The sequence below is a fragment of the Caloenas nicobarica genome, chromosome 5 (assembly GCF_036013445.1).
Source record: "Caloenas nicobarica isolate bCalNic1 chromosome 5, bCalNic1.hap1, whole genome shotgun sequence".
In the NCBI taxonomy this organism is placed as follows: Eukaryota; Metazoa; Chordata; class Aves; order Columbiformes; family Columbidae; genus Caloenas; species Caloenas nicobarica.
Genome location: NC_088249.1, coordinates 55461468 through 55485039, shown reverse-complemented (window position 1 = coordinate 55485039; position 23572 = coordinate 55461468). Strand labels below are relative to the sequence as shown.

General features: G+C 37.3%; 1 protein-coding gene across 1 annotated transcript in view; it reads left to right on the top strand.

Moving 5' to 3' along the window:
* The window catches only part of INSC (INSC spindle orientation adaptor protein), a 140039-nt gene that overhangs the window by 50900 nt on the left and 65567 nt on the right, over positions 1-23572 (top strand). The window lies entirely within an intron of this gene.

The window sequence follows — 23572 nt, the reverse complement described above, 5'->3', positions numbered from 1 at the left end:
GGATTCTTGGAAGTTAACTAGTATTAGCTGTCAACAGTACAGCTTACAAGGAAAACAGAGGGTCTGCAGTGTCTAGTCTTTGACTTGGTTAATTTCCAGGTCTTTCTGAACTTCGATTAATTACAATAAAGAGTGTACCTTTGTTTTTCCGTTTACAATATAGGGTTAATATTTATCTGTTTTACAAAACTATTGAGAGACCTTGACTTCCTGTGCAATTTTACACATATCAAGCAATCTGAATTTAGTATTCTGCTGGCAAGAATAAAGATTCATACCGTTGTCTGTCATTTTAACAGCTAGGCCATAATTTTGTTATCATGTTAGTAATGTAGCTGGAATTGTTCCTATTAGCCCTGGAAGGCAATTAAGGATGAAATCCTGTCTGTTGAGTTCATTATATCAAAAATATTTTTCCTGTATAAAATGCAAGCTTCGGTGAAGCATTTCAGGGATATTCACCTTCAATGTGCAAACCAAGGGGGAAAGGAACTAAGTGGTTCTCCTTAATGGGAATACACCTCTTCATGCAACTGGAAAGCAGAGATCAAAGTAATGAAGGGATTCTAATGCTCAATAAAGCAGATTCACTGAATTTGTTATTGTCTTATTGTGAGACAAGACAGTGTTGCCATCTGTCTTCAAAAGGTCACTAAAGTTTGTTGAAGCATTATGTTTGATTTGAGCGTTATACATCATTCTTCCTGGTTATACTGCTGATTAATCTTCTTGGCCTTAAGCAAACCACTTTACCTTTCTGTGTCTTTCCTTTCTCTACCTCAGCTGGGGAAACACAATGGAAGTCCTGATAAGTCCATCTCCACAAGTGGCTATTTTAATGATACTTATTATAGCACTTGGTATGTTATAACCTCATATGCCTTGTTATGCTTGATATGTGTGCATCATTGCACTGTTGCAGGTTGGTAATATTGAATACTCCTAGCATCTGCTTTCAGTAAATGTGAAATATATGTTTTTGTTCACAAAAAACAGCTTGTTCCTTCCGTGTATTATATTTTGCCATTATTTTCACAGTGGTGTTACCTGGCAAGTGAGTTCACTGAACCCTCTTTACAACCATGGGTATAACAGATGATGATTAATTACACTTTTTAAAAAAAAATTTCTGAGGTGTTTTTCCACAATCTGGTTTTAAAAAATAAATCACCTCATTAAGGATATTTTAATGATCTTACTATTACTTGTATTCTCAGCTATTTGTTAGAAATGCAGCATGATATTGTGTTAAGTACAACATTTGTCACTTCGGTTCATTCTTCCTGGGAATTTCTTCCTTACTTAATTGCCTGGTGTCTCTTAACCTGGTTCCCTGCTGCCTGGGGATGGTGGGAGGATCTTGTAATCAGTTGTTCAGTAACCTGTAATGAGCAAATTTAAGAAAGCCAGCAGAACAATGCTACAACTTTGTAAATGGTTTTTTGCTTTTTTCTCTTTCTGACAAATAGTATAATGATCTTAAGACGTGCTGGTCTGACCCCATTTCTAGTCTCATTAAATTTGCTAGCGTCAGTTAGTGGTCGGATTTCTGAGCTCATATTAACCCTGAGGAATTTGGAGTGATGGAGTGAAATGCATACTGGAGTTTAGTATTAAAGCTGAAATGTGACTGTTAGCAGTGTTAGTTGATTCTTTTTGCTCCTTACAGTATTTTAGAGAATGTGATGAAGTGTGTGTGTGTATGTATATCTTATTTTATTTAGGGCAATATGCCTGAAGGACTACTGATATGCCATAATTTACTTATTTTTAAAGAAAAAACTTTTTGTGTTGCATGTTTAGGCTATGTTTCAGGTTTAGACTGTGCTTAGACAATGCTTCAGGTATTTGAATTTTGTATCTTGCCTTTTGTGGATACTTCATGGTTGAAGTTATTCCAGGGGTGCAATGGAAACATAGAACACATCTACACCAAGAACATAATATTCTGTCCAACTAAAGTAAATGGAAATATTTTTCCACTGTCTAAAAAGGCAGCAGGGCTGAGCTCAGAATAAAGATTAGACAGGAGCAAAACAGTGGAAAGCTGAGAAAGGAAAATATCAAAGGAAAAGGGAAGGACCAGGAAATGGCATCAAAGTAGATCGAGGTTATTCAAGAGATGGCAAGATAGTTGAAAGCAGCCTTCTGGGAAGTGCTACAGAGCAAAAAGTCCTGTTCAGTATTGGCCGTACACACATAAATGTTTGATTTTGGAACTTACCTACTTTGTAGATTCAGTTTAAAATACATGGTGCAGGATGTAAGTTACTTTGGTACAGCAATGGAAAATTATTTTTGATACTACTTATGCAAGAAGGATAAGCTAATTTCACTTTTCAGTAGTTTAAAAACAAATAAATTGAGAACTAATGGACATTACATTATTATAGATGTATGGTTTCTACCTAGCCAGGAAACAAACTTTCACAGTGTGATATTCCATTAAATTTTAAATTTTAAAAAATATTCTGCTGAGTGCAGAGCACAAAGTTTGCTGCTGACTGGGAGAACTAAATGGTAACTTTTACCCACCTCTGTTGTCTCCCAAGACCCGCTTTTCTGGGAGTTCTGTCAGCTTTTGGCCGGAGAGCCTCAGATATCCTAATCACAGAAGATTTCTACCTCCTTTGCCCTTGTAGCATAGCTGAGAAGCTTTGAAAGAGTAGTGAGAATGTTACCCTTTTTTTGATGTAATTTTTCTTTTTTTTTACTCATGTGATTATCATTAGATTTTTATTTGATTTGAGTTAGAATTGTATCATCTTTATTGAGGAGCAAGAGTTTATATGTGAAGAGACTGATCTTTAGTATGTGAAATTACTGTTTCAATGATTTTCGCTAATTCACCTTTGATTTCTGATATTTCAATAAATCGTAGAATCGAGGAATAATTTGGTTTGGAAAGAATCTCATGAAGTTCCATCTTCTATTCACACCAGCTATCTCTGTTTCTTCCCCTTGTTGTTGTTGTGTGGTTTTTTGTTTGTTTGTGGGTTGGGTGGTTTTTTTGTGTGTGTGTGTGTGTTTTTGGTGGTGTGGTTTTTTGCTTGTGTGGGGTGTTTTTTTTCTTTAGGTTTTTTTGGTTTTTTTTACATTGATACCTTACATATATTTATAGACTGGCTTTCCAAACTTCGGTCAAATTGATTTTGTTCTGTGGGGTAAGCTGGAGGGGGAAGCAAAGGGCAGGAAAATAATGGAATTCGGAAGCAGTACCATCACCTAATGATACATGTTCAGATTGTTATTCTTATTTGTCAGGATCTGCAAGGAGGGGAGCCATAGTTGTCTACAGGCTGACCTATAGGCCAGGCTTGAATTCTGGGCCAGTGGCTTCAGAACTCAAGATCAGAGTTTTATATGTTTTGTTCCATTGACACAAAATGTTACCTTTTTCCTTTATTTTGTAAACTTTTTTTTTTTTTAAATTGTCCCCTTCAAAACGAATTCACTGATATCCAGTTACTAAGGCTAATATTTTCAGTATGAAATCTGGAATGCTGGTCTGTCTTCAAGGCTTAAATGATGAGACTTTGGCAGTGACCTAGTGAATATTATAAGCATCCAGCCTGCAGCAGTCAGGAGTATTTCATTCACAGATGTTTAAGTTGGATTCCCAGTCTTGAGAATATCATTGAAGTCCTCAGGCTTCCAGATGTCAAGTAATAATATTTGGATGCTAGTTTTCTTATAGTCCAGTGCACCCAGTGGGAAGTCAGGATGGAGAAATATGGAAATGTCTTCATAAACTTTTTTTTTTACATTCTTTTGACAGAAACTTCTCTCAATAGTGTTTCAGGCATAAAGGTATTTTTTCCAACTCATTTAAAAGCAAACAAACTTTTCTTAAGCCTGTTGGAACTTCCCATGATGTGGAGGAGTAAGGGCTGTGCTTATGTTGTGAGAGTGAGTCAGGAAGTGGTTAGATCGGAACACTCCTGGTTTTTCTGAGTAGAGTCTAACACCATATTGCTCTTGGCTAAAGTACTAGGAACAACCTGGAAAGAAATCAGATTTTTTTTTTTTTTTTTCCTCCCGAGCGTTTTGATCTACTCAAAAGAACTGCAATCTCACTGATCATTTTTTGTGGTTCAACTGCTGGGTGAGAATTTGACTTTAGTAATTTTGGAAAAGTATATTTTTCTTGGTAAAGTGTGAAGACAGTCTAACTGAGCAAACTGCTACAGAGCTGCAGTGCTGTAAAAGAGGGAGATATTTCAGAGTGTGCATTGGACTCAGCATTGTTCTACTGTGGTTCCAGCTGCTGCAAATGCGCATTGTTCTACTGTGGTTCCAGCTGCTGCAAATGCAAGGCCCCAGTAAATGCTCAAATCGGGCATTTTTTACTATTTAAATTGATACCTCGATATCAATTTTCACACCTCTTCAACTGCACGAACCAACCCTCCACAGCCTGCCCACCGAACACCTTCCACACCGAGGGCCTTTAAGCCAGCAGGACACCAGCCTCATAGGACTGTTGAGTGCAGCATAGCACACAAGAGAAAACGTGCCAGAAGATGATGTGTGAAGTTTGCAGACACAGAGCAGTCACCAGTGCTTTGTGTGTGCTATAAGGACTGTGGTAACAGAGGTAAAGCAGACTGACAGCTGCTTCGACTGCACTAGGGTCAGAGCTGTGCTGCAGTTGCACACATACTCAGCCTTTGTTAGTGCCAGGTAGGATGAATCAGGCCCCGTGTCTTCATGAGGTGAGAAACTGGAGTAATAGAGCTTTCTTATTGTCTTTATAATGGTAGATAAGAGTTTAAGCCATTTCTCCTATTCAGAGAATAATTTTAATTGAAAAAGAACATCAGAACTGTCCAAAGGCTTTCCCCTCTTTCACCCACAAGCACACACATACACACACTGAGGTTTAGTTCATAAGCAGAGAGCAGTGTCATTTCTCCTATTATCTTTGTGAACTTTCCAGCATTTCTTTCCATGTTGTTTCACAAGTATGCCTACATGGAGGTCCATATGAAGAATAGATGGAGCCACCCTTAACCATTTTCATGTTCTTCTCCACTGACTACCTGTTTCATTCTCCAAAGAAACACCTTTGGCAAAAAATTACCACTTAGGCATTAAATAAATCAGGAAAGGTAAAACTGGTAAGGTGGGACAAGTGTAATATTGCACAAACATAATACAGGAATCATACATGCTTTCTGCAGGTATATTAACCTTAGCGTTATTTGAAAAAATATATATAGCCTCCAACCATTCTTGTGTTGGAATACAGCAGTACTGCTTCCCAAACTAGGTCCTGAAGTTATCTGTAAGCAGAAGTGAGCTTAGTTATGTTTTATGTCTCAAAGAGCTTTAACAGTGAAAACAGCCCATTATCATCAGAGGTCTGTATACAGACTTGCAGCTTGTTAGGACAAGTTTTACTACTTCAAGCAGATAAATGCGGGACAGATTAGCTAATTTATTGTGCTTACATAAGAGAAGACATTTTCAGATTTCACACATTCTTTTATGTCAGATATAGTTGAACGTTTTGTTAATAAGCAACGAAGTGCTGCTGATTTTTGCCTTAACACTATTCTCCAACTTTTTCTTTTCTTTTTTTCTGTGTGCCTGTGAAGCTGCAATGCCTGGAATGCTGTCACTATTAGTTACCTGCGCAAGGGACAGGCAAGTGGTACACTGAGCTGCATACTGGCGAAGAGGTGGTCCAAGGGTATCCTAGCTAATAGTAGTGTGACCCAGAGATTATTTAGCATGGCCTAGAGCAGGGGTGTCAAACTCGTTTTCACTGGGGACACATCAGCCTCACGGTTGCCTTCAAAGGGCCAAATGTAATTTTAGGACTGTATAAATGTAGGAGTAGTTACACTAATGTACAAATGTGAAAATGAAAATTTCACCAGTGAAAATGAGTTTGACACCCCTGGCCTAGAGAATTGTTTTAGGAACCTCTCTTCTGTAGTGCTCTCAAGAAATATGAAGGTAGAAAGTTGAATGAATCCTGTGTGCAGGTGCAAGATGATTATTTCACAACAGGTTAGGTCTGTGAACAACATGAAAGAAAATAAGGAGGTGTTGTAGGACTGTTTATCAAGTCTTTGCATTTTTTTTTCTCAAAGCTGACATGCACCGAATTAACAGGAACACTGAGTAATGGCTCCTCTATTTGAATATTTCATATTTATTTGTTTTACCTTTGCATAAAGATTGTGTTTCTTGTCTGTTCCACCAAAGCATTGGAAACCAGAACAGGAAGATCTCCCCTTCTCCCAGGTAGTTGTTTCCTAAAAATATCTCTTGCAGTGGTGACTTGAGTCCAAGCTCAGTATAAATACCCTAATATCTTTCTGGATAAACTTTATATATGTATTGATAGGGCAATGGTTCCAACAGAACCTGTTGCATGAGACTAATGTTAGAACAGCAAATAGCCAGCAAGTGGAATATGAAGTTATAATGTGTTAAAGCGACCACACTGTGGTCTGAGTCAGGAGATATTTGGCCTGTTCTTAACCCACAGGTGCTGGGTCTTTAACTAGCATGGGTTTCATGTATGTGGAGTCCAGAGTCCTCATTGTGACTGGAAGTCTGGTAGATAAAAACTGATCTGACCCCCTCCCCATGCACCACTCCCCGCACCCCCCCCCAAAAAAAAAAAAAAAAAAAAGCAGGGGCAGGAGAAGGAAAGAAAGAAGAAAAGCATTTTGAGATTTGGTCTACAGTCTCATGGATCTAGCAGTTACTTTTTTCATATGAAGTATCATGGTATTTGACTAGATATGTGTGTGTTTCTACAGGGAAGTATATTCACACAATATGGACAAAAGAAAGATAATGACTTAATTGGCATATGCCGTGTCATAGTTTCACTCCTATTACCACCAGCCATCTTTCCAGGCATCTGTGAAGTACAGGAATGACTAGCTCCAGTAAGGTTATGCTTGATGAAAAATCCAACTATATGTTTAATAGATCAAGGGTGCAGTGTCCCAAAGGTGGTATTCCCTGAATACAGGAAGAGGATGCTGTACCATCCCTTCGCAGTCTCGGCAGGACCAATGACACTTCTGTCAGTATTGCTCTTCAAAGCCTTGCTATCACATTTAGACTTGAATAGTGCAGTCTGGAGCATCTCAGGTCTTCAAAGCTTCTGAGTTCAGGTCAGATGTCTGGGGGTTGAGGTGGTGGGAAAAGGTGAGGAGGAAAGAGAAAAGCAAAGACATAAGGACACAACTTCTGTTGTTACCCTATTTCGCCCAAAATAAGCCCTAGAATGATTTTTATGGATTTTTGAGGATGTTTGAAATATAAACCCTACTCTAAAAATAACCCCTAGTTACAGTTCATTTAAAAGGCAATTTAAATAGTGTCCAGGTAACTATACATGTAAAAAAGTAATAAGTTTTGGAGCAAAAATTAATATAAGACCCTGTCTTATTTTCAGGGAAACAGGGTAGTACACATCTGGCAAAATATAGACAGAAGATATCTAATGTTTTTACTGATTCAATTATAGAAGTGTATTATGTAGTGGTGGTTTTTTTTTTTTTTCTTTTTCTTTTTTAATACTGCTTCTACATAGAGAATTGAATTTCAAGGTGGGAAATCATGGTGGGCTATGATTATTTCACTTGCTGTTGTGGGTGAGTGGTTTAGAGTCCTGCTTGTCACAGAGCAGTATTTAGATCACTTAAAGAGAAACACGACTCAACAGAGTTCAATGGCAAGGTTCACTCTATTAGTTACTGTATGGAGGAAATATGCCAAGGAGAATCAGGTGAGAGTTGTTTTAGAGTGATTTATATTTGGACAGGAGATGCAAAAGGGTAGATAGAGGTGCTCCTGTTGAGTCACAAGGTTTAGAATGGACTCCCTTGTTTTCTAAACTCCTTCTCAGAGAGGAGTTTAGGTGAAGCTGGATCCAAACTTAGTCCCAGACTTGGTCAATGGTTCATGTCTAAGAAACATAGAGAATAAGGGATTATAAATGTTTATGGCCAAAGGATCGTATGTGCACACCCGATTCTTTATATCGCTTGGCTAGGATTTCAAAGTTTCATTATTCGGCATCTCAGCCTGCTTACATCCCCTCCAGGGGTCTGGTGCCAGGTCACTCTGAACTCTGGATCCTTGGGCTCTCCAAGAAAGCTCTCAGGCACCAAAGTTCATTGGCGATGAGGATGGGATCCTAGGTCTCTCAAACTTTCAGGCATCGAAGTTCATAGAAATAAACAATTTAATGGAGCAGTAGAGCAGCAGGGTTGGCTTGAGCTGGGTGCAGAGGTGCAGAGCCGAGCACAGAAGTCCCTGGATAATTATACCCTGACAGACTATTTACCTGCCCATCACGTGATGATTCAATCCAGTAGTAATATTTGAGTCTGAGGTTCTATTGCTTATTCTTAGATTCTTTCACTGTCTTCAGACAGGCCCTTATTTTTTTTTAGCTGTAGATATTGGTGACAGTCTGTAATCACTTTGTACTGGCCTTGAAAGTGTTTTCTGTCTGAATGGATTCTGTTTTGCTCAGTAAAGTGCAAAACAGGTCTTATCTTTCAGGTGTCATTAGTGGTTTGTAGCTGCTTTGTTTTCATTAAGTAGATACAAGTTTGGTAAATGTGAGCAGAATTTTACAAAATGCGGTTTAAGATTTCAGCAAATTTACCTTACGAAGTAACATGAAGCAGACAGTATGTTAAAAATCACACTACCGTATAATTCTAAGTTATTTCTTCTATTTGAAATGCACTCACTTATGCTAAATGATTAATATAAAACTTAAATCCGGCTCATCCAGTGACCTGTGATTAGTAAAAGATCGTTGCCCTAGAGCCATGCTTGTCTAGCAGAGAGAGCTCCAAGTACGCTCACCCAGGCCGTCGTATTTGTTGAATAAAGTGGTTGGCTTGTAGTCAAATTGCACACAGTGGGAAAGGTATGCATGAGACTTCTTGCACCCACAGCTTACTGGTGTTCACTGTGTCATTCTGCTTCTTTGTGAGTTTCCTAAAAGGAGTTCTTCGCCCAGTTGCAGGTCATGCTTTTACCTCCTCTGATGCCTGTACCAAACTGCTGCTGGTTTGGGGGGATGAGGGGGTGCATCTATCACTCTTGTGCATTCTATCACACTGTTTCTAATGCTTGTTTTCTGACCAGCCTTAAATAGGTTAATTGGCATTTCTTTTCAGCTGTCTACTGGAAAGAGGCTGTCTTCAGCAGTAGTGAGAAGCAGGAAAGAGGGGGGAATTCGCCTGTTTAGCTTGGTGTGTATGGGCTGTTTAATGTGTGTTTTATTGGTAACAGAGAACAGAAGTATCTGTTAGTGCCTATTGAAGAGCACACCTATTTAATTTATTAATTTCTGGAATATATTGAAGATAAATGCTGTATCTTTCCCAAAACAGGAATTGTGTAAATTTGTTCTTGTCTTCTGATTTCAGGATGAAGCTTCAGTTGTTTTGCTTTTCATGGATAATCTCCAGTCTAATCATGAATTTACTTAAGTGAAACTTTTAGGGGAAGGGACACTGGAGAGAGAAACTCCATCTCTCTTCAAGTTAGAGATGGCCCAAAATGCACAGTTTCATTCCTGTTTCAAATGTTTTCAGAATTAGGATCTGGATTTGAGGGTATTGTTTGAGTCCTTCCAGAAACAGGTGACAAGTGAGGGATGGAATCTGAATTGCACAGCCTTTTGCTTGCAGTCAGTGTGCCAATTTATCTCTGAGCTTCCTGCCCCCCCTTTTTTTTTTTGGTACCAATTGCTGTTATAGAAAAATACATTCTGCTCGAGAACTGATAGAATTTGAGAAACTATTGAACGTGTTCTTTGAAAATTTTATGCACTGATGGCAATCCTTTAATAAAACTATATTGACTTATTTTTGCACTCCGGAAAACAGTAGAACATAGAAACCAGATAGAAAACTGGATATACTTGCATTTGCTTTTCTATACAGTGAAGTCAATTATATTATTTTATGGTTACGTGACGGCAGCAGGAAAGAATTGTTAATCAGACACTTGACAAATCCACAGAGGGCTTTCTTCCTTCCTCTGAACACTTTACTCTCATAATAGAGACTAAAAAAGGGAAAGTAAAGGAGAATATTCAATGAATAAGCAACATATGCTGGTGACTGTAAGAGACTTAATATTATGGGGTATTTCCTTGCTTCCATTTCTGATACAGTTTCACATGCAATTTGCTTGCTCTACTGTGAGGTATCATAAAGCATTATATCAGGACAAAACCTAGTTCCATTTATCCTTTAATTGGTTTTAATGCAAAATATTGTACTCACATAAAATACCCATTTATTTATATTTGGTGCCAGAGGCTAATTCATTGAACCTGGGATGTATTATTGCAAAACAATGGTGTTCACTGTTTTTCCCTCCCGTTAGCTGTTTCCCAGGTTCCTTTCATGGCCAATGAGAGTTTATTAATGGTAAATAAATAATTAAGGAGTGATAATTGACTTATTTTTGTGCAATGATACAAGAATGATGCTTTTTTCTGGAAAACATCATTGTTCTCTTTTTATTATACTGTAGAATGTGAAGCCTGCATACCCTTATTAATCATGTATAACTCATTTGTCCCAAAGATTCACTGACAGTGACCCAAACCCTGCTCTCACTAAGTGAAGAGGAATAAATAGATATGCTGTTTCATTCTACTCACTAAGAAGGAGGGAAAAGAAGAGACCTTTTTTCTGTCTTCTCTTCTTGTCATCATTTGTAATATTCTCTCAGTCCCTGAGAAAGCCACTTGGCTCTATCCTCCAATGTGTGTAGTTCTTTTCACCCACTCCCTTCTGAAGATGGAGATTGACACAAGTGCAATGGGGCTCTTATCAGCAAGATTTGCTCTTTCCCTTGCTCCTCTTCTACATCTGAGATTACCAGAGTTGCTGTGGACAGCAGTAAGGTGAAAAGTCTTTGCTAATGATTTATTTCCAAGGAATGAACAATCTATGAGGCTCCTAACCCACTCACCTTCACTTTCACTAGGAAACAGGGCTGTGGTTGTTTCCTCACCTCACTCAGTATTTTGAAGAACCCTTCTTAACTCTTGTCTTTTTCAGGTCTTGGAATCCAATTGCTTTGGATTTTATATTTTAATGAGACTGTTCTAGCTCAGACATTCTTCACACTTCTGCTGTTGTCCCTCATTGAAAAGCAACTTTATGGTGGTAGAAATAACCACTCATTTCCTTTCTCCTTTTGCTATTTAGCCTTCAGAACTCCTTTCAGGATTGCTTTGAAAAATTTAGATTTTTGCCTTTCTCCACTACATGTGTTACTGTAGCATCTGGAAGATCCAGTCAAGATCAGAATGCTGTGCACAATGCATGGTAAAAAAGTAAGGAAGTGTCACTTCATATGCTAAGCAGAGGAGAGAGACAGAGTTTAACAGGAAAGAAGGATGGCAGGAGGTGACAAAATTTGTCAGAATGTTGATAGGAAAGCAAAGAGGGGAGCCCAACTTTTTGAATTTCTACTCAACGAGTCTGTCCACAAGATAACTCTGATGTTCTGAGTAAAGTTATTGTGGCTGAAGGACCACACAAGCTTTAAGTAATTCAGAAAATACAAGTCTGGCTGTGCACAGCAAATGGAGTGCAAACATCTCTTATTTCTGCTTGGCTCAAGGGTCTCTCTCTGGTAACGGCGCAGTGGATATATAAGCAGAAAGAGTAAAACAGTAGTACCAGCAGAATGGAAGAGAAATCAGAATTTTGAAGTACATTCAAAAGGCAGGAATGAAACAGTGTCTTTCCAATTAAATCAGAACCTTCGACATAGTGTGTTGTTTGGGAGGAATGTAGAGTGCAGAGAAGAGAAATGTCACATATATATCTGTGCATGTACACACACATACACAGAGTAATTGGTGTTATTGTACACTAATTTGGAGCATAAGGAAGTGTCTAGGTGAGGAGACTAACACAGGAGGTCTGAGTTTACTAAATAGCCTTTTAAGGGGTGATTTGACTGTCTAGGGCTCTAGTCTAGTATACACTGTCAGTTATACTTTTTCCAATGTGACCTTTGCTCGGGAAAGCAATTAACAGTGTATGAATCTGAATTCAATAACTGCACAGATTAAAATAGAAGGTTCAGCTTGGAGAAGAGAAGGCATCTTATCAATGCTTATAAATATCTCAAGGGTGGGTGTCAAGAGGATAGGACCAGACTATTTTCAGTGGTGCCCAACAATAGGACGAGGGGCAATGGGCACAGACTGAAGCATAAGGGACAATCAATACACAAATGAATCCAAAAAAAGCATGAAAATGACTCTATTCAGGATGCTGAACTTATTGGCAAAAATTTTTAGTGACTCCAAGTGGAAAGTAGGAAAACATAATGCTTACGTGTAAGGGATAAGAGGGAGTGAAATAACAGATAACTGGAAAGGAAGAGACGATAAATGCAAGAAAATTTCTAGTAAAATGTAGCTGAAGGTTTGGGATTAAATGGGAAATGGGATGCCAAAACATGAACCTGCCAAAGATAAATTAAACTAAATATTGTTCTATTGTTCTCTGGTAAGGTAACTCTTTTCCCCCTATTTTCCCTTTTAGCAAAGGAAATTCAGGGAGATTACACTTGTGGTGATTTACTAGTAAATACAGAAAACAGTAACTGTTAGACAAAAGGTAAAATAGCAAAGGGTATTGGCGAGGGTTATTTCTGAAAGCAGGGAATTAGAAGTAGAATTCAAGTATTGAAGAAAAAGGATGAGTAACTGAAATCTCAAGATTATGCATTGAAAGGCTAAGAACAAGAAAGTGTACAAAAATCTGTATCTCATTCAATGAAAAAAAAATAGAAGAAGGACCTACGTATACTAGTTGATAATGAGATGACTGTGACTGCATTTGCCAGTAAGGTGTGGTGATAAAAGCAGCAAGATCAGTCCCAGATTGTACAAAGCGAGACGTTTCTGGTGGAGATAAGAGTGTACTAGTGTCACTGTGCAAGTTACTCTGAGACTTTATTTGTATCGAGCATGATGTCAAGTCTTTCAGCAAAAAAAGAATTTTGCAGCAGCTACAGATCTGCCAGGCTGCTTATGGCAGGGGTCGTGGAAAGTGATGTGGTTTCATAAAAGGAACCTAAATAATTTTGCTTGTTCAGTCTTCCGAAACAGAAGCTGAGAGCACATGTTTGCTTTCTAGAAATGCATTGGAAGATAAATTTTTATTTAAAGGATGAAATGGGAATGAGCTGGATCTTAAGAAAAGCAGATCAGAAATAAGAAATTTCTAACCATCAAAGCAGTGCAATTCTGGGATGGCCACTTAATGGAACACTTCTGAGCCCACAAAATTAGAGTTGTCTTTTAAGCCATTTATGAACAAATTATTCTGATCTTTTTGTTTCTGGTATCAGAAAAGTGGATGATGGAAAATTTCATTTTCAGTCCTGTGCCTTCTATAGAAGTATATAATTATTTGCTTAAATATCTAATTTGTTTGATTAGAAACGGCTTTCTTATTTTAATGAAACTACTTAAGGTGTTTTTTCCAACTCATTCCATTATTTGTGACGCTGTTGCTAGTTTCCATATTTTCAACTTGTCTGTTGAAGGGTTAATGTTCTACTGCGAGTCTTGGAAAAGCCAACACCAGCCCATCTTTTCTTACCCATTTTTTTGACAATTTTAGCTAGAGCTGCTGTGCAATACATGTGACAGAGGGTCTCCAAATTTCTGTAGTCTCCTGAGTGATACTGATCTCATAACTCTCTGTAAAATGGTTGTTGCTTCCTTCATTAAGTAATCCAGGCTTTACTTAATCAGTAGGGTTAGGACCTTAAATGAGTGAACAGTAAAAGGTGAAAGGCTAATGGTGCTGCTCATAATGCATGTCATAACTCCTTTGAAAAAGGCACAGAGCGCTGTACTGTTTGTTATTAAACTACAAAATAAGGCAAATTTGAAAGAAGGAAAAAAACCATTCAACGAGGTACTGGCACTATTTTCATGGACTCTCATGTTAGTTTCCAAATTAGTCCTTGCTTGTGATTGTGTCTGAGCATTTCCATGATCCATGGCCTCAAATTATTTCCAGTGTTGTTTTTCTCCTTCTCTCTTTCATTTCTGTTTCACCCTCCCTGCTAGCTGTTTACAAGGACTTTTCTCTTACAGCATATGGTTCATATAAGGCTATGAGGAATATTGTCCTCTGAAATTACAAGTGTAGCCTGAGCATCAGGAAGCAGCGAACTGGGATGAACTCTCGGGTTAATATCTTAAGCACATTCTCTCCTGCTGATGACCTTGTCTTTTCTGTCATACAATGCAGGAAACATGCCTAGCTATTTATGGGAGTGAGAACTTTGCATATACTCAGTAGTTAGCAATTTAAATTTATGCTGACAACACTATCCCTTCAAGATTATCAACATACTTCTGTCACCAAGTTGGACTTAAAGTCCTGAAAGAAGCTGTAAAAATGTTCTGAGTAGATCTACCTTGTGATGTTCCATCAGGCTATGCTGTTCTGCTTACATTGGGCTAAATACGGTCCAAAGTAATGGATTCTGTCATTATGCACAAAGCTAAGACCCCTCAGTTCTGCTATCTCTATATCTATGTAGATATAGAAAAACTGTAACTGTTTCACATTTTTGCAAGACCCAGGCTGTCATTTGCAAAGAGAACAAGAGTGGTTTGGTCTTGTCTCTTCAGCACTGCTCTCGTCTGCGCATTGGAGAATAGTTTCTAACTTCAGGAACTGAACTCAGAGGGAGGGAATGGCTATTTCACCCAGCTCATCAAAATACAATTTGCCTGAGGAATGAAGGGAATCTGCTTATTCACTGCAGAACAAATGATCAAGTAACAAAAGAACCAATGTCTTTCACAAATCTTGGTCAGTGGATTTTTTTCTTTCTTTACTTCATGTATAACTCTTCTTTCTATCTATCTATCTATCTATCTATCTATCTATCTATCTATCTATCTATCTCACACTGATATTCTGTAAATATCATTAAAAATGAACAGGAGCTGATCCAAGAGAGAATTAATTGGATGATCTTATCCTATTTTTCATATATACATATATATGTATATATAATTTTGTGCAGAGCAGAAAAATGCAATACTGCTCGGCAGGTTTGTCTAAGTGACAAATCTCATCCCAGGGAACATCCAGGCCAGTGTAACTGATGGAGTGCATACTACTACTGAGATGAACTTGTAGAGGAAAGCAGAGTTTAGATGATGATCAGTGTCCTGTTGCAAATAGGTTATCTCTGACCTTCAGTGAATAACAGACTCTCTTATACAGAGACAGAATAAAAAGGGCTAATATTAAAAAAAAAAAAAAAGAAAAAAGAAATATTTCTCCATCTCAGAGTTCCACTTAATTTCATAAATTCACCTTCATTTATTGTTTTACCAATGGGAAAATTGAGATTAAAAAAATGCAAGACTGTCAGTAACTGATATGAAAACATTTGGGTGAAGGGACTCATGAGCAGTAGGACCTGCGGGAGAGGAAGTACCACAAAAATGATCAGAGGGCTGGAGAACTTCTGCCATGAAGACAGGCTGAGAGATTTAGGGTTGTTCAGCCTGGAGAAGAGAAGGCTCTGGGGAGAACTTATTGCGGCCTTTCAGTACTTAAAAATGGCCTATAAGAAAGATGGGGACAGACTTTTTAACAGGGCCTGTTATGACAGGACAAAGGGTAATGGTTTTAAACTAAAAGATGGGAGATTGAGGCTAAACATGTAAAATTTTTTACAATGGGGGTTGTAGAACACTGGCACCGGTTGTCCAGGGAGGTGATAGATGCCCCACCCTGGAAAAATTCAGGGTCAGGTTGGATGGGGCTCTGAGCAACCTGATCTAGTTGAAGATGTCCCTGCTCACTGCAGGGGGTTGGACTAGGTGAGCTTTGAAGGTCCCTTCCAACCCAAACTGTTTTATGACTTGATATTGGTGGTCCACCACTCCCACTTTAACATGAATGGACTCTCAAGCAGCGGGGACCATGGGAGGGGCATTTTTTTTCCCCATTTACCATATTGTCCAAATTGTAGAATGTCTAAAATTTGCTGCTTTCTAAGGCTGGTGGATTCCTCAAGTTGGACCAAAATCCATTAGGTCTGATCTGAGTCTGTAACAGCTTATTAAATCTAAATATGCCAAATCACAGGATTCACCAGTCTAATTGGTTTTGGACATTTTATTCAGTTTACTAGTTTATAATGACACTGCAAATTCAATAGTATCGTTACTAGTATGAATTAATAATACCGTATGAATACAAATTCAACAGACATATTTCAGTTGGTGATCTTTGTGACAATATTGGCACACTGTTTGCCTGTAAGCAAGACAATTAGTAGCTTTATACTGTCATTAATTTGCCTATAGCAGGGTTTATTTAATATTTTCCTTCCTTCTGTGAGGAAATTATATTCTCTTTTACTGCTGTCTTTACTTTCTGTGAACTCAGTGGCTTATGTGCTTGTCAAAACAGCTACTGTTTTAACAATTTAATGTACCATGCACAAAGTAAAAATCCACAAAACCCGTTTGAACTAGTCCTTTCGCCCTCCTGACTATCTCTTCAGTTGACAGAAGCTGGAAAGAACCTGGCCCTACTTGAATTTTAACCATGTAAAGAAAACTGATATGTGATAAGTTTATCCTAGACTTTGCGTAAGCTAATCAGCAAGCTGAATTGGTCTGTGATTTTTATATTGTGTCTTCCCTGTATTCTGTAGTGTGCCAGTAATTCTGGGATTGTATAACATTTCCAGACATTTTTAGAGGGACAACTTGCAGTGAAGGCTTCTCAGAAAACATGAAGTTCCAAGAAAAGCATTGGTGCAGCATTTAATGCTAAGTGATTTATGTGGCTTTTTAAAAAGGTGTGATGAAGCTATAGTTAATTTACACATCATACCTTATATTTGACAAGTGTTTATAGTGTTTTTACTTTCCTTATAGACATTTCTATATTGGTGAATGCATAAGATTTAAAAAATGCAGCAGCCTGCCCACAAATGTTTAGTTCTAAGTTTCACAGGCTGAGAGCTCCCTGCAGAAGTTGGATGGATGCTTAACAAACAGCACAAGCTGTTTGTGTTTTTAACATATTTTTCTCAATAGTAGCACTGATTTTGAGGAGGTTAGTGGTTTGATTAACTCTATCATCCCAGAGTGGAGATGCCAAACTGAATTTGGTCGTACTGAAGTTTCAGTAAATGGCAAGGAAGGGACTATCGTTCGTGTCAGGTCAGGTGAAGAGATTCATAGAAATTGGTTACCAGAAAAGTAGCAATATTGAGGTATCCCTGGTCAACAAAACAGTTAACTTAATACCACTATTGTGATACATCCATATTTTACTTGTGATCTTTGAGTAATTCTGGTTTTGTTACCAATATTTTTTTATTCTGGCCATTGGCATGCTGCTTCCTGAAACTAGTGGTAATGCCTCTATTACTTCTGTTGCATTTCGATGATGTTTAAACCTACACCTAAATTAAATAGAAATGTTAAAGCATAGAACAAGAGTTCTGTGTTCTACAATACGCTTCAGGGTAGTCAGTGTACCTTTACTGAAGTTTCATTTTGAGAAATATTTCAGGGCTGTAGTTCACATTATCTATTACAAACTTCATTTTGGGAAATTGTTGGACTTCAGAAATGGTAATAATTGAATATTCACTGAGGCAAACTAAAACACCTTTTTAATATAGCCTGTTAACTTTCTTGAGAAGTAGGAACTAACTTGCTTTTATCAATGTTTTCTTAAGGTTTAAACTATTAATTCTAAGCTTATATTTTGTCCTAGTGGATTTGGATTGCTGTTTTTCTACTGGAAAAGAAGAACATAAAATCAAGGGGAAAAAACCCACAGTGCAAATAATTTGGCTAATCTTTTAGCTTGCCATACCAATTACAAATATCAAATGTTCATAGAACTCTGTTACCTTAGGAATGATTTACAGGGCAAGTGTGTTCACTTAAAAATCAGGAATCTGATTCGCAGCTACCTTCAAGCTATTCTGTACCTTCTAAGCTAGCTCTCCAACTAGCTCTATATAATTTTGCTAAAATCAATGCAAATACTATATCATGGATTTACAAGTCTCTTATGCAATTAATATTGTGTAAAACAACTTGAGGATAAATGGGAACCATCTCTATGGCTCTTCACTTCCATTTATCCTTCCACTGAGAGCTGAGTTCTGCTGTCCATCGTACTGATGTAGAAACCGGCCCTGGATATATTGGATATCTATGAATAATTTTGAAAAGATGAATTAGAAAAAAATTAGAGATGATTTATGTTCAAAGATTGGGCTAAATCCATTCAAGAAGTTGTTTGTTGCCAATTAATTACCTACTACTAATTAGAATAATAAATTTGAGCGCAGTTGTAAGACTTGGCATTGACTTTCACTGTAGGCTTATCTGGAAGCTATACTAAATGCTATCATTAGAAGTTGTAATAACTCTGCCATAATAAATGAAAAATTGATAAAAAGGATAAGAAGCCTTGAAAACATAGTTCGACTGAGCAGAAGTCTTTACACTTTATTAATGTGACCATTGGAGTTATTCACATGAATTGATCAGCTCAGACTTGAACACAATGTTATAAAACATGAAGCTTTTGCACTTAGTGAAACTCAGTCCTAAAATAGAGGTATAACTCTTTTTCAGTATAACATTTGCAATTTAAAAAAGAAGTGTATGTGCTGCCAGTAAAATTGCAGTAGAGAGCTTCAAGCTGGAAGTTTTACACAAATGACCTAGTTATTAATTTTTTGGTTTTGTATTCATCTAGTATCAACATGAGAGAGTGCAATATTTTAGATGTCAATCTATCTTGCCTATCCTAAAGATCTTGTGATGTGTTAGTTACCAAATTACTTATTAGAGAACAGAAAATAGCAAAATAGAAGAAAAATGCTGATAACAGAACTCTGAATATGATACGCCTTTTTTTAGAAATTTCAAATGGGAATTTTTAATGTAAGTATTTCTCCAGGATGACCTTTGTCTGCAGTGTATTTATATAGTGTAGTGGTATCTGTATGAAACCAGGTCTGAACATTTTTTGAAGCAATATACTTTTAACATGCTGTTACTCTAAGGTGGTCTCAGCCATTGACACCAAATGATTTTCTCAAAATAACAATTTTTAAAAGACTTTGTTTTTTGGCAAGCACACTGGAATTCAGAGTATACAAATTGCTGGTTACTTGAGTTCAGTTGAGTGCTCTTGAAAACTTCATCAAATATTTTACAACCTCAATTAAAATCGAATGACTTTGAAGAAATGCTGGAGACTTTCTCTTGAATTTTTATTTTGCACTGAATTATTTTTACTGCTATTTTTACATGAAATGTTGATTTTATAGTGTAGAGTCTAGATAAATTGCTTTTTTGTCAATATGCCACAACATACTAAATTCAGAAATTCTAACTGGTGGGGAACTACTATCTATATACATCGGGATCTCTGCCAGTTACCCAGCTGCTGTTTCTCAATTAAATAGAACTGGGGAAAATCACACCAGTAAGGTCCTTTATGCTTGAAACAATATTGCTTAATGTATTTAGCAACCTGAAAACTAGTTATCATAGCAGGACAACATCACTTCCTGCTGATGCAAAACTGTTCAGGTTAATTTAAGATAATGTGCAAACACAAAAAGTCTCACAATACTGAGTCACTGAAATATAAAAAGCCAGAAGAAATTATATGGTAATGAACATAAAGTAGAGCACATGAAGAGGGGTAGGGATCTGAAGAAAATCTCTTTAATCATATGTGTAGAATAGCGAACCCTGAACTATGTATTATGACTCATGGAAAAGATTCTGAAATCAAAATAAGTAGATTTTCTGGAAGGTAAAAATGAAACAGGCCTCCACAAAACACTGAAGTATAACAGAAAATGAATTTTGAGTACTCTTGGAAAATAGGGACAGTGCAGAAAATGTAATTAAACTGTAAAAATCCGTAGTTTACCTGGATCTTGGATTATTGCCTGCTGTTCCTGCCATCGCATCTCAGGACATAAGAAAACTGGGGAAGGTTTTTTGAAAACATGGGGAGAGTAAGTGGATGATCAGAGGAGAGTGGAATAATTTCTGTATGGTGATAGACTGAGCTTCTCTACGTTGGAAATTAGATAACCAAGAGAAGATAGAGTAGAGCAAATAAAATAATGAATTATATGAAGCAGATGAGTGTAGAACTATCATTTTAGTATCTCTTAACATGCAAGAACTAAAGAGCTTGTGTTAATATCTCCAGGCAGCAAGTTTAAAACAAAAAAAAAGAAACACTTTTTCATACAAAAAATAATCAAACAATGTGAGACACTGCCACTCGATGTGAAGGCCAAAAGTTTAACTGAGTTCAAAAAGGGATTAATGGCTACTTTTGTTTCATGAATTGTAAAAACATCCTGCTCAGACACAACTTCTGGCTTTAGGAAGTTCCTAAACCACTAATTGACAGAAGACGGGAAGGAGGGGTTGCTCAGCTCTTGCCATGCCTCTTATAATCTTTCCGTATGCATCTCCTAATGGCCATGTTGGGAGCAGGATAATGGGCTAGAGAGATTTTTTTTTTTTTTTTTTTTTTTTGGTCTGACCCATTATGATGGTGGTTTTTTGGTTGTTTTTATTTTGCAGGCATAGTTTTGTTTGTTTTGTTTTTCAGTGATAGACAAAATGGAATTTTTCAACTTGTTTTTATAGTTCAGTAAATTCTGTCTGGAACATGATTCTTAATAGCTAATTAGGAATGATCAGACTTTTAAACTTCATTTTAATATATAAACAATGAGTATAGACATTCATCAGCTGAATGCTTAGGAAGATTTTCTCTAAATACAGGCAGATGTGGATGAAGGTAAATAATTTCTGTATTTCACTTGAGTAATCATGATATGTGTATTTTAAAACAAAGGTGACATAGGGAGCAGGGGGAGTTTTCTGTGGTTCTTCTGTCTGAAAGGAGGTGAATGGCATTATTTTTGCCATTGTTGTGAATTAAGGAATACTATGTTCCAATGGCAGCACATCCTAAATTCTACATTGTGCTTCTGACAATTACTTGGAACAGAGGCAAACAAGGAGATAAGATGAGGGGCAACGGGCATAGACTGAAGCACAGGGGATTCCATCTGGATGCGAGGAGAAACTTCTTTACCTTGAGGGTGGCAGAGCACTGAAACAGGCTGCCCAGAGAGGTAGTGGTGTCTCCTCCTCTGGACGCATTTGAGATCTACATGGATGCAATCTATTCCAGGTGAACCTGCTTTAGCAGGTGGGTTGGACTAGATGATATCCAGAGGTCCCTTCCAACCCCAAACATTCTGTGAGAGTTTCTTTAACATCTGTACCTTTTTTGTACAACTCTTATTCTTTTTCTCTCCTCAGAGTGAAGATTGACTTTTGGGATTAAAGGAAATATGAGATTTTTTTTTTTCTTTTCTGACTAACCTATTCTAGGTTTTTTCTGTGTTAATTTATAATGTAGGAGTTTATTTGTACTTACTATACATAGATTAAATCAATTATCATAGTGCACTTTAGAAATGAAAAATACATTAGTCTGTGTCAAATTAGTTTATCCTGTAGTGCATGCAAACTACACACATCATTATAAATCATGGTCTCAAACGTCTAAAGTTGTTATTTTTGTTTATTAGGAAACCTTGCTTCAGATCCAAAAAGGCAATAAGGGGACTACACATAGCAAGAAAAAAGCAAGCCACAATCGATCATGAAATGCAATTACACAATATTCAAAGCTGAATGAAATAAAGACCTTAAATATCAGTAGCCCGTAAAGTTTAAAATTAAAAGTAGTTTCATCGTTTATGGTGAAAAGAGGAATTGGATCAATTAAATTGATCTCTTGTATCTTGTTTGCTGTTGATTTATATGAAACTATACTTGAGGTGAGCCTCCTTTTCATATGTATGTTAATAAATGTTGGTAATTTGTGGAATACTAGTTCAGTGGTCTGGAAGGACATTTCTTGAGTTTAGCTGGTGTTTGGTCTATAAATGGAAGCACGAGAATTAAAAAGGCCTTCCACCTGGTCACCTGTAGCTTGGCTAATGTGATTGCAGATTTTGTTCTAACAGTAAGGTTTTACTTAACACAGAGCATTACTGCTTTGATGCTGAGTTGCAATAAATCAGTATCTGAGTTAAAAGAATGGGGGCTATAATACAAACTTTCTTTTTGTCCTTTCTGGCATAGCATCTTATAAAACTGCAGCACGTATGCAGAAAGTTCACAATAATCTGCTACGCTGTCAGACTAGCTGTAAGATGCCAATAGAACTTTGGAAAAAATAATTAAGCACAGTGTCTCTTGCTTTCACTTAATTTCATTTCTTCAGATTTCATCTTCAGTTCTTTGGAGTCCTTTAGTATTGATCCATCTTTCACTAGAAGAAGAGATACTAAAATTTTGAACTATTTCATGTTAAGAAGACTTTCTAAAAATTCACACTGATGAAAACTGACAGAAAAAATATTATATTCATTGTAGATCAGAAATCTGAAACTTGTGCTGAGTAAAGCGCCCCTTTTTGAAGTGTGTTGTGTATGCAAATACTGCCTTCATTGGTCATGCATGTGTTTATAAATTCTGGAAAAACTGGCTTAGAGAGAGAAAAATCTCCTGTGCCATGGAGACTTGCAGCAATTCTTTGAGTTCTTGGCCTCCTGCTTTGCTTTGTTACCAGTGAACGATGTTGCATTGAGAGGGGATATAATGGGCCTAGTCGGGGACAGATATTGATAAAGTCAGTCTTTACCATTGCAACCATGGTTAATTTCAGAAACCGTGATTGAGAATCTTTTAAGCTTTTGCATAAAGATAAGGAAAAATTTAAGTAATTTGAAAATACATTACAGCTTTCTTTTTAGAAATAACTTGTGTCTTTTTCCCTTAGCGCTATGTAACTGCCCGTTAGATTGATATATATATATATATATATATATTTATGTAAATATGTATTATAGATCTACTATAGCTATGTTTCATATATCTGTGTTTATGTATATATTTACCAGAGGAACTGGTCTTTTGTGAGGACTAGGGAGGGACAATGTAAACTGAAATAGTCTGAAAAAAAAAAATGTGTATGGAGGATTTTTGGAGATGGACAGTGTTTGTTCTGTCCTTGGTTGGGAATCAAGGGACAGATGGACCCCTTGGCAGAGTGATGCTCCTTCTTTGGGGAGCTCCCTCCTGCAAAGGGAAACAGTTCCAGCCTTAGGTAGGGTAGGTGAGTCAGACCACAAAGCTGGGAGCCTCTGTTCTGTGCAGATGGTCCGAGAGACTGCGGGAGGCAGCAATGGGCCAGACAGGCCTCAGAGAGAGGGAGCAGATTTCCAGGGAGTCAGAGATCAGGGTGCTGCCACTAGAAAAGTCCCTGAGCTAAATGAAACAAAAGCAGAAACTGTAGTCTCTCTGCAAAGACAAAGTAGGTAAGAATGAATGCGGTTGTGCAAACTTCGTTGTGTCTGACCTAGGGTCCTATACCTGACCTTTATATGCTGTTAGATA